Source organism: Hemicordylus capensis, chromosome 6 (genome assembly GCF_027244095.1).
Source record: "Hemicordylus capensis ecotype Gifberg chromosome 6, rHemCap1.1.pri, whole genome shotgun sequence".
Classification (NCBI taxonomy): domain Eukaryota; kingdom Metazoa; phylum Chordata; class Lepidosauria; order Squamata; family Cordylidae; genus Hemicordylus; species Hemicordylus capensis.
In genome coordinates this window covers 35,101,195-35,111,119 of record NC_069662.1, presented here as the reverse complement: position 1 = coordinate 35,111,119, position 9,925 = coordinate 35,101,195, and the positions used below count along the sequence as shown (strand labels likewise).

The 9,925-nt window shown below is 47.3% G+C and overlaps 1 long non-coding RNA gene across 1 annotated transcript in view; it reads left to right on the top strand.

The window, feature by feature from the left end:
- Nucleotides 1–688: 688 nt before the first annotated feature.
- LOC128330312 (uncharacterized) overlaps nt 689–9,925 on the top strand; it is a 32,207-nt gene continuing 22,970 nt past the window's right edge. Inside the window, exon 1 of the long non-coding RNA XR_008310045.1 lies at nt 689–1,157. This is a non-coding gene — a long non-coding RNA (uncharacterized LOC128330312). The remainder of the gene's footprint in view (nt 1,158–9,925) is intronic.

Here is a 9,925-nt window from a genome sequence, read left to right as displayed (position 1 = left end):
TGCAAAGAAGGCGGGTTTTAAAAGTGGTGGCCAATGGACTCACTAGGGCGGGCGGGAATTGAAGGGAGTTCAATAAAAAGGGGGCTTCGAGCTTTTCGATGGATGGAATGAGAAACGTTGTCTTTCTCCGGAGGCGGGCACAGAAAGAAGCTGAGGCCAATGGGAGAGAACGGGGCAAGTGGATGAAAGTTCGGTTATTAAAGGGGAGCGAGGGAAATATGAGTTATGATGAAAAGGAGATGGATGGATGTAGAATGCGTGTAGCCAGTAAGATTGGCCGTAGCGAACACCTTTGTCCAATGGGAATGCTTAAGGTGAAGGTCGATTGCGGGACAGTTTATTTCATTTCAGATGTCCGGTGCTTAGGTTTCTTAGGTCGGGAGCAAAGTTTGGGACTATTGCAATTGGTAGGAGCTGCCTCCGGATGTCCGTTCGTATTCATGTTAATCATTGTTGGTCTGAGTTTTCTATACCTACGCCTGGAATTATGGTTGCATCTATCTATCTATCTATCTATCTATCTATCTATCTATCTATCTATCTATCTATCTATCTATCTATCTTATTAATTCTCCAAGAAGGGCCATGTGTGGGGACGTGGCATAAAGGAGGTGATTGGCTGACAGGTAGGGGGGAAGAAAAGGAGGCAATTGGCTGACAGAGTGGGGGGAGGCGATTGGCTGACAGCACAGGATTTGGAAAGTGAGAAGGCAGCAGCTGGAGAGGAGTGTCAGTTTTCTGGCTGGGGTCATGAAGCAGGGAGTTTGGGTGCTGGGGACAGTTTGTGGAGGACTGCAATATGAAGCGCCAGGGAATTTGGCAGAAGGGGGCGGGTTACTGCTAACCACCTCAAAACGCACCAAGGAGTTTGAGGCCTGAACGAGGGCGCTGAGGAAAGTGGTTGGGTGGCAGGGAGGCCGTTGTTAGTGCCTGCCTGCCGCACCTGCCATTGGGAGGAAGTTTTCCTGCTGGGGTTGGCTGTTGGTTGGAGGAAGGGAGTTTCTGTTGGGCCACATCAGCAAGTGCCAGTGAGTTCAGCAGAAGGGGGTGGGTGGCGGTTGGCTGCCTCAGAACATGTTGCTGTTGCCTGTCTGCACCTGCCGGTGGAGAAATGGAGACTGAAGAACAGTTGGACAATGACAGGTCAACTCAGGCAGGTGAGCGAGTGAGAGAGCTGGGGGGAGGGGGAGGGAGGGGGCGAGAGAGCTGGGGGGAGGGGGAGGGAGGGGGCGAGAGAGCTGGGGGGAGGGGGAGGGAGGGGGCGAGAGAGCTGGGGGGAGGGGGAGGGAGGGGGTGAGAGAGCTGGGGGAGGGGGCGAGAGAGCTGGGTGAGGGGTGAGAGAGCTGGGGGGAGGGGGAGGAAAGGAGGGAGGGGGCGAGAGAGCTGGGGGGAGGGAGCCAGCGAGGGCGCTGCGGGGGGGAGGGCGCTGCTTGGGGAGAGCGAGCGAGGGCGCTGCTTGGGGAGAGCGAGCGAGGGCGCTGCTTGGGGAGAGCGAGCGAGGGCACTGCTTGGGGAGAGCGAGCGAGGGCGCTGCTTGGGGAGAGCGGGAGTGTTGTGTGGCAGGGGGATGCCACAGGCTCAGTACACAACTGCACAGATGCTCTGTGCGGGGTCTGCTAGTAAAATAGTAATACAGTAATACAGGGAGGGAGCTGCGGGGGGGAGAGGGAGGGAGTGAGCTGCGGGGGGAGGGAGAGAGGGAGGGAGCTGTGGGTGGGGGAGGGAGCGAGCTATGGGGTGGAGCGAGCGAGCTGCGGGGGGGAGTGAGCGAGCTGCGGGGGGGAGAGTGGGAGTGTAGTGTGGCAGGGGGATGCCACAGGCTCAGGGCACAACTGCACAGATGCTCTGTGCGGGGTCAGCTATTAAAATAGTAATACTGTGTTGCAATTATTTTATTGATTTATTAATGCTATTTGATGATAGGCGTAGATCTTTGAATATAAAGAAAAATTATTTACACAAATGAGAATTCTGAGATTATGCAAAATTGGGATTTTAAGCATTATATTACTGAACATTTTATTCATCCTCAAATTGGTCCTCTCCATAGGCAATTTGGCATGGGCAGTCTAAACCAAGAGAGGTATAACTTGACCAAATTTCAGAACATCTATTACATTATTAGAACATCTGCGCCCCTGGTGGTGCAGTGGTAAAACTGCCGCCCTGTAACCAGAAGGTTGCAAGTTCAATCCTGACGAAGGGGCTCAAGGTTGACTCAGCCTTCCATCCTTCCGAGGTCGGTAAAATGAGTACCCAGAATGTTGGGGGCAATATGCTAAATCATTGTAAACCGCTTAGAGAGCTCCGGCTATAGAGCGGTATATAAATGTAAGTGCTATTGCTATATTAATTCTCCTGGGTGTGCCTTGGAATGTGCGTCCCGGCGCCCAGTTGATTGGATGAGGCGCACCCAGGAGAATTGGCCTGGCGGTTGCGGAGGCGAGGCGGTGGCGGGCCTGGCCGCGGTGGTGGTTGTGGCGGGTCAGACTGCAGAGGCGAGGCGTGGTGGTGGCGGGCCGCGGATGCGAGGTGGCAGAGGTGATGCGGTGGCGGCAGGCCTGGCCGCGGATGCGAGGCGGCGGTGGGCCCAGCTGCGGTGGCAGCACTGCGGCGGCGGCACCTCGGCCCGGCAGCCTGGGCCTGGTACTCGCAGGTGGCAGCGGGGGGGGGGAGGTAGCCAGCCCCAAAGAGCGCGCAGATGTTCTGTGTGGGGGTCGGCTAGTTCTGTTGAAAAACACCAGAGTTTTAAAAGTTTACTTTGTACCAAATATTTTCATGTTGTCTACAACAATCCCCCCCCTCCGAAAAATCTATTTTAAATCTATCCTTTTGGTAGTTTAGATTATGTGAAAACTTCAGAGATATTGCAAGGGTGTGTTTAGCTTGTTTGGTGAAAATTTGCTGGGAATTTCTGGAGTTATGAGACTTTAAAGATCCCATTTTAAACCACTCATTTAACTAAGGGCAGAACCTTCAGCTTGGATTGAAGCTTAGTGGCCCAAGTGGAATCTGCTTCCCAAGACAAAAATGGCTGTTGGGTGGAGTGAGCAAGCTGCAGCAATCTATGTTTGCAACTGGGGTGGGAGAGAAGTTGCAATTCTGTGTCTTTGTGTGTGAGAGAGATGTGCTCCTGCCCATGCTTGCATGAGGTGTGTTGCTCCATGTTTGTGTATGATGGGTTGCTTTGTGTGGTTGTGCAACATATAATATAATGGGAGTGTGTTGCTTGTGTGTGACGTTACGTGTGTGTGACATGTTGCAGCAGAGAATAATTAAAGTGCTAGAGTGCTCCTAGACTTATCAAGCAGCTGAGTTCAGTACCCGGAAGTCACTTGCCAAGGTTTACCCATCCCAACTCTGGCTTCGGAACCCTCAGTGGGCAAAATCAACCATAAGTACCTTGAGCTGATGATACCCTGTTCCTATGGAGACTTCAGAGGCTAACAGCTCAGGAAATAATGGATCTCCCCCCGCCCCAGCAAAATAACACAGAATAACTTCAGCATATACTGGAATAAACAAAAACATTTAAAGTGACATTTTAAAAAACTATAAGATATGTTTTCTGATGGCCTTGCGATCAGAAGAACAGGCCTTGCTGAAGGCTAATGTACTGTAACACCGATTTTCAAAAAGGGAGGCAGAGGGGATCTGGGAAATGACAGGCTGGTTAGCTTAGCATCTGTTCCAGGCAAATTGATGGAAAATATTCTCAAGGATAAAACTGTAAAGCACATAGAAGAACAGGCCCTGCTGGGGGAGAACTAGCATGGCTTCTGCAAAGGCAAATCTTGCTTCATTAACCTTATGGAATTGTTTGGGAGTGTCAATGGATATGTGGATAAAGGTTATCTGGTTGACACAGTATACTTGGACTTCTAAAAAGCTTTTGACAAAGTTTCCCACCAAACATTCTTGAGTAAACGTAGCAGTCAGTCATGGGATAAGGAGACAGATTCAGTTGTGGATTGGTAACTGGTTGAAGGTCAGGAAACAGAGAGTAGGTATAAATGGACAGTTCTCACAATGCAAGTAAGTAAGAAGTGCCCACCCCCCCAGGGATCTGTACTTGGACCAGTGCTCTTTACCTTGTTCATAAATGAACTAGAAGTTAGGGTAAGTAGTGAAGTGACCAAATCTGCTGATGACACTCAACTATTTAAGGTAGTGAAATCCAAAACAGATTGTGAGGAGTTCCAAAGGAATCTCCTCTAACGGTGAGTGGGTGACAAAATGGCAAATCCCATTCAATGTGAGCAAGTGTAAATTGATGCATATTGGGGCAAACCCCCCCCCCCCCAACTTCACATATACACTGATGGGGTCTGAGCTTTCAGTGACTGACCAGGAGAGAGATCTTGGGGTCCTGGTGGACGGCTCATTGAAAGTGTTGACTCAGTGTGTGGCAGCTGTGAAAAAGGCTAATTCCATACTAGGGATCATTAGGAAGGGGACTGAAAATAAAAATGTTAATATTATAACACCCTTATCTAAATCTATGGTGTGGCCACATTTGGAGTACTGTGTACAATTCTGGTCACCATATCTTAAGGAGGATATTGTAGAACCGGAAAAGGTTCAGAAGAGTTCAACCAAGATGATCAGCAGCCTGGAGCACCTTCCTTATGAGGCAAGGCTACAGCATCTGGGGCTTTTTTGTTTGGAAAAGAGGTGACTATGGGGAGACATGATAGAAGTGTATAGAACTATGCATAGATTAAGAGAGAGTGGACAGATAAATTTTTCTGCCTCTCTCACAAACTAGAACCAGGTATCATCCCATGAAGCTGAAGGTTGGGGAATTTATGGCCAACAAAATTAAGTACTTTTTCACACAATTAATCTATGGAATTCTCTGCCATGGTATGTGGTGATGGCCACTAGCTTGGATGGCTTTAAAAAGGCTTAGACAAATTTATGGAGGACAAGTCTATCAATGACTACTAGTCTGATGGCTGTAGACCACCTCCATCCGCAGAGGAAAGATGCCTCTGAATACCAGTTGCCGGGGAGCAACAGCAAGAGAGAGGGCATGCCCTCATCTCTTGCCTGTGGGCTTCTCAGAGGCATTTGGTGGCCCACTGTGTGAAATAGGATACTGGACTAGATAGGTCTTGGGCCTGATCCAGCAGGGCTGTTCTTATGTTCACTAAGCTAGTAACTAAGTAAGCTAGAAACTGATTTAAAAAACCTGATCTTGTACGTAAAAATCCACTGCGTTGTTATCCAGATGTGTACAAACTGACTGCCTTACAATTTGTCCTCTCTGTAGTCACTAAGATAGTTAACACATGTAAATTAAAAATTGTACTGTTGATTGGAAAGATGTCATAGCCCTTCCCTGTCCTTTTTTGTCTATGCTCATCACAGCTCATTCATGAACTAGCAGTGAGCAGGAGTCTTTCCCTGCATCTGTGTCACTTTTCTTCCTCGTCACATCTTAATGGGAAACTATGTGCTGTGATCTGAGATAAATCATTTGGAAGAAGTACTTGTTCACACCCTCGGTGTATTTGGGGTGTTTATTGCAGTGGAAAATGTCTTGTCAGCCTTTCTCACACCTGGCTGTCTGCGCCATAGCTTCATATCTGTATATTTCCTACGGCACTGTGTGTGTGTGTGTGTGTGCGCGCGCGCTTTTATTTCATGGAATAAAGATGATCAGTGATGTATGCTGCGTAATCTAGTTGCACAGATTACAGTTTTTAAATAGGGCTGATCCTTTTATTACATTGATTTACAGTGAAGAAAGTGATCTGTTATTACATTGATTACATTGTTATTACATTGATTATGGTGGCTATGTTGAAGAACTGCTTATGGACAGCAGGGAAGAGGGGTTTGTTCTATGTGTACCCCTCCCCTCTATAATAAATGTAATTGTTTCTTTTTATTTTACCACAATATTTATAATGAATGGTCACTCATTTTCTTGAATGGCCTCTCTCCCAGCCCCCACTTTCTGTAATTACATTGCTTAATCATACATTAAACAAATTATAGTACAAATGTGTTGAGGAATGCTCAGTGACTGGAAGGGTGGGGGGAGAAAGAGGGGATAACCATTTATTATGCTGATCACAGGAGAAAGGGCATAACCATTCATTTACATTTATTACAGCAAAAAAGGGTGTGAATATTTTATTACCAGGCTGACTAGAATGCACAGCTGCGGGACGTGATCATTCCTCAGCATATCAGCCTCCAGGCATCATGCTTATTGATTTTTTTAATTTTTTTTTAAGGAAAAGGGGAAAACAGCTTAGCAATACTTAAAAGAAGTATAGCTGGTGAAGCTAGAAGGTGCCTAGGTGAGACCCTTCATGGTCTGCAGTGGTGACAGGGGAGGATGAACTTTAGTATATCACTTGCCTTTATGTGCTAATACCAAACTAGCCTTTACTGTTCCTCTTCTTCTTAAATATTCAGCAGAACTTCGCATTCTGCAGCTAAAATAATTTAGTAGATAATTTGGATAAGTTAAGAAGAAGAAGAAAAACCCTAGATCTAGAGTATGTGGATAAAATAAATGATTCATTCTGATGGGAGAATTCCAACTTTCTGGTTGAAAACTTTGTGTGTGTGCATGCACGTGTGTGTGCGCATGTGCAAATATACTATTGCTGCTACTACTATGACGGCGACAACGAATATTTACATACAAATATCAAAATACCTGCTTATTTTCCATACTGTTATGCACACTTACCTGGGAGTAAGCCTAGTCAAACAGGGAGCCCTTTCTCACGAGCCGTGAGAAAAGGCTACCTGGTTTGCGGGGAGGAAGCCCTAACCTCCCTGCAGATGATCAAGCTGAAGTCCGTGGGTGGGTGACCCCCCTGCCCACATGAGCACTGGCTGCTGTTGGTAGCTCCAAGAGTCAGAGTGCCGGGACGCGTCACCGCGCGGCGCCCCATCCCCCGGAGCTCCAATCATGCACTGTGTGAGTGTGTGGTGCATTATGGGGATCCCCCCTCCCCACCCTGAATCTGCCAGTCAAGGCTGCTTGCAGCCGTGGCTGACACATGATACAAAAACCCGGGTTTGCTGCTGTGGTCCCAATCCTGGCAGTTCACACACACACATACAAAACCGGGCTTGGCTCTCTTAGCCCAGTTTTGCACATGTGTGTGAATAATAGCCTCACAGTGAAACTTACTTCGGAGTCAACATGCATTGCACTGCGTTGTAGGAGAAGTTTGGCGCATAGGAGACCCTATAGGAGAGGTGCACCTAGGTAATTTTGAAGCCTGGACCTAAAGGCCTTTAGAGCCCAGCCCCCCTCCGCCCCCACTGCAAGTTAAGCATCATCCTGCACACAATGTGACACATGCAGTATTTTTAACCTGTGGGTTCTTGAGGGCACAGACAGCAACTGCACTCACAAGAATGTAAGAATATAAAACCCGTATATTTATGCAAATATGCATTAGCAGAAATCGCTCAACGCACAACTTAACATATTCCCATCCCACATATTTCTTTTCCCACTCTCCCCTCCGTCTCTAAAGCAGAGGTCATGCCCAGTGCAGGTCACAGACATGCTTGGCTGCCTGCACACTACCCCGGATAGACGGAAGAGGATTGGGGGCTGTTAGAAGAGAGATTTACTCCCTGTATCGCTGGTCTCTTGGTTAGGTATTTTCACGGGACACCAGTATCAAAGTTTCAAACAAAGCTTGATTTCATTGCTAGCAAAAGCTTTTAGGTGCGGCCGCCTGCCCAGTCTGTCAGGCCATCCATCTTTTTATGCTCTGGAGTCAACAACTTTCACACCTGCGCATCGTATACAAGCCAAAGTATTACTTTAACCCCAAAGGTTCCGATTTGCTTCCAAGTGCTATATTTCCCACTTACACTTCTCAGGACATCTGGCTTGTGGCCTTGGCTTGGTTTCCCCTCCCCGTTGAGACATACTTTTAAGCAGTGTCATAAAATATCCTCAAGGCATGGGGGGACCTACCAACAACTGCAAGAGCCATTGATAGGGTGTGTATCATAGTTAACTAAGTGCTGTTCAAACCAATTGTAGGGGTGTGCATGGTCTGGAGTCCCCCCCGGTCCGGCACGGGGGGGACTGTAACTTTAAGCGGGGGGATGGTTGTACTTACCCCCCCCCCCACCGCTTTTCCCCCTCTGGCGCTGGTCCGTTGAAAAATCTTCTTGGGGCGGCAGAGTTCCTCCCTGCCGCCCCTGCCCCCGTCTGAAAGGTGCAAAAGACTTTTGAAAAGAGACGAGCGCTAGCGGCGCGCATGCTCGTCTCTGATGCTGCCGCCCGCGCCCCCGCCCCCCCCCGCTTAAAGCTACAGTCCCCCGCCCATTTGAACCTCCAGACTTCCGGACCGGTCCGGAGGTCATTCCAATGTTGCCGAACCAAAACCATGCACACTACTAACCAATTGTGCTTTTTGGCTGCTCAAGCAAATTGCAAATAATATCCCAACAGGGCCCACTAGGCTGAGGGGCTGTGGAGGCCCTGGACATTCACCTGGAAGTCCAGGGGTAAAAGTGCCTCTGCACTATGGTCAAGTGTATCTAGATTTCCACTCAGATGACTTCCAGTTCCCCAGGCCTCTGTTGATTTCCTTTTCCCTCGCCTGAGACTCCTGCCTGAAGCCTTGGAAAGCCACTGCCAGTCAATGTGGACAATACTGAGCTAGATGGACCAATGGTCTGACTCGGTATATGGCAGCTTCCAATATTCCTTAAGTCTCATTGAGTTCAATAGTGCTTAGTCAGAATTTATTTTCTTTGGCTATGATGAGCCTTTTGGGGCTGAAGTTAGGCATGAATCCCTTGTCTCATTCATTTTAATGGTGCTTAGTCATGACTAACTTCCTTTTGGATACAACCCAAAGAGTCCTGTGACACTTTAACACATCTGTTGTAACGTAAGCTTTTCCCACTTCATCCAATTTTAATGAAGTGTTATCCTCAGGTTGTTATGACCCAACTCTTTACATTTTTAGCCTAGCTCCAAAAGGGAAGAAGACTTATGAGCTCATCATGCCTCTGTGTGTGTCCATGTATGTGGGTAACTCTTGCATTTACAGATACAAATTCACAACACATGGGAGGGGATCATAGGGGACCCGAATGGGGAGATTTCTTTTGCCAGTCTTGTTTCAAGAGGACAGCCAAACAAAACTGAGTGTACATGGGAGAGAGAACCTCTAAGAAAGAGTCACCATGAAAAGAAGTATTCTCCTTAGAACTAGTTGTCTACATTTTTCTTTGTACCGTGATCTCTCTCTCTTTCTCTCTCTCTGACACATGCGCACGCATGCTAACCTAGAATAACAATTCATACATCTGATGAAGTAGACTCTAGTCTACAAAAATGTATGCCAAAATATTTTTTTAGGCTGATATACTGTGCAGTGTTCCAAGTGTGTGTTAATACACACACTGTTGCACAAATGCTGTGCAAGAGTGCTGTTGCACAAACACCGGGAATTGCATAAATGCAGTTGCACCATGGTAGACCATTGGAAATAATGGCCTAATATCACACAACTGTGTTCATGCAATGCCTGACATTTGCGCAACAGTGCTCTTGTGCAGCTACATGCACACAGCGTTCAAACGCACATGGAACGCTGCACGGTATGTCAGCCATTAGTCTTTAAGGTGGTACAGTATAAGACTCTTTGGTTTCTCTGCAATGTACTCACACAGCTGCCCTTTAGAAATTGTTGCATCAGGAATAAGTGATTGGCTGTTGAATTGCAAAGAGATTCCTAAGCAAGTGATTGGGTAATTATGCAAATATGCACCTATTATGTGACTCACAGATTGATTATCTATGTAAAATATGCATGCCTTTTTAAAAAAAGTGTTAATGGGTATCGGATGCTGACTTCGAAGCAATTTCTGTCAAATTTCCCCTTGTGGAAGGAAGATTAATACACAGTGGCCAAAC